The following is a 2,268-nucleotide window of genomic DNA, read 5'->3' on the forward strand; positions in this document are numbered from 1 at the left end:
CATTTCGTCTGGCGTGCTGATGTTTCTTATTTCTTTACTGCCCACAAGGGGCTACACACAGAGGGGACAAACAAGGACAGACAAACGGATTAAGTCGATTATATCGACCCTAGTGCGTAACTGGTACTTATTTAATCGACCCCGAAAGGATGAAAGGCAAAGTCGATCTCGGTGGAATTTGAACTCAGAATGTAGTGGCAGCCGAAATACTGTTAAGCATTTCGCCTGGTGTGCTAACGTTTCTGCCAGCTCGCCACCTTTATATCAGTACCAAGCTTATTGATTGCTGCATCATTATCGTGAAGGCGCGTGGCTTAGTGGTTTGGGGTATTCGGCACATGATCGTAAGGTCGAGAGTTCGAAAACCGGCGGCACGCTGTGTCCTTGAGCAAAACATTATTTCACATTTGCTCCAGTCTCCTCCACTGGTAAAAATGAGTAGTACCTGTACTTCAAAGGGCCAGCCTTGTCACTCTATGTCACGCTGAATCTCTGAGAGAACTGCATTAAGGGTACGCATGTTAATTTCACGAGCAGGCTGTTCCATTGATCGGATCAACTGGAACCCTTGTCATCGTAACCGACAAAGTGCCAGTAAGTTATCGTTGAACATTATTGCTATTTTTGATTTTCCACTGTAGTTGTCTATCAATAACGGAAATCACATTTCATAGTGACAAGCTCCTCTCTTGCACCATATATATTCAGCCCTTCCCGAGTCGGAAGCTTCCTCTTTCATTATAATTACCTGGTGCTATTCTATTCTGATTTAAAAGTCCTCCCAATTTTCACATTTTCATAAAGATGAGGTCAATGATCTTGACTTATAATCTTAAAAAAACAATTTAGCTCATTTTTCATTTGATGATGATGATGCTTATAATAGTGATTTACTTTGAAACAGTGCTATATGTAGGTATCATCTACTTTGTACCAAATAGTTGAGAGCAATAGACCAGTTCAAATCAAGACATGACCTTCATACCAATCTCAAGGCCATTCTTCAACTAAGAAGCAAAATTTGGCTTACAATGAAAGCTCACCTCATGCAATACAGTCATTGCCTCACACATAAAATGAAGTAAAAAGAGAAAACAAAATTTTAAAATGTTAACATAAGGCGCAGGTATGGCTGCCCAGTTAAAGGTTCCATCTCATTGCATGATATCACGGGCAAGTGTATTTGGTTGGCAGAAGCTGTGAAAGATTATGTATATATATGTGTGTTTGTGTTTATCCTCCCACCACCACTTGACAACCAATGTTGGTTTGTTTACATCCTTGTAAGTTAGCGATTTGGCAAAAGAACTGATAGAATAAGGACCAGACTTTAAACATAAGTATTGGGGTTGATTTGGTCAACTTGAATTCTTTAAGACTGCAGTCCAATGAATGAAACAAATAAACGATATGTAGAATACATCTTTGAAGGTTGAAAAGTTTCAAGTGATTTCACACCAGTAAATGATAGTTATACTCCAATTTTAAGCAGCAATATTTCTCATAACAGTAAGCTTCACAGAATAAAAAAATAATGGAAGTGTTTTACTTGTTCACAATTCTTCAAAGGTTTGGATGAATAACTGGCACATATTTCTATAAAAGTTGATGACTCCTTTGCAGTAGAGACTGAATGGTTGTGCTGAAAATTTAAGCTTGCATTCAATTTGTTGGTAATTCTAAATGTCGTGTTAATGTAAAACATATTCATAATTTCTTTAGGGCTTAGTTGGAGAAGAAAAGGCAACAGGCACAACATTTTGTAGTGACTTCAAGATTGGTGTGGGAAAAGAGAAGAAAACACAACTGATGGGGCACTGCATTATGAAATAGGGCTTTAAGATATGAACCTTTCGTCAGAGTGGAGATCTGGTCTAAATGCATCTAGCAGAATGGGCTAAAGTCATCCAATAGCCTAATAGTGATGGATTAAGTCTTTGTTCTGTCATGGGCCCTAGGACTCATGACAGAGCTTAACCCAATTTCCAAGGCATGTGGCGTGCAAGAGAGACGATTGCGCTGGTATGGACATGTGGTGAGAATGGAGGAGGATAGCTGCGTGAAAAAGTGCCACACCCTAACAGTTGAGGGAACCCGTGGAAGAGGTAGGCCCAGGAAGACCTGGGCTGAGGTGGTGAGGCAAGACCTTCGTACATTGGGCCTCACCGAGGCGATGACTACGGACCGAGACCTTTGGAAATGGGCTGTGCGTGAGAAGACCCGGCAAGCCAAGTAAGATCGTTGCCAGTGCCCCTGGACTGGTTCTTG

The sequence above is a fragment of the Octopus bimaculoides genome, chromosome 5, assembly GCF_001194135.2.
Source record: "Octopus bimaculoides isolate UCB-OBI-ISO-001 chromosome 5, ASM119413v2, whole genome shotgun sequence".
In the NCBI taxonomy this organism is placed as follows: domain Eukaryota; kingdom Metazoa; phylum Mollusca; class Cephalopoda; order Octopoda; family Octopodidae; genus Octopus; species Octopus bimaculoides.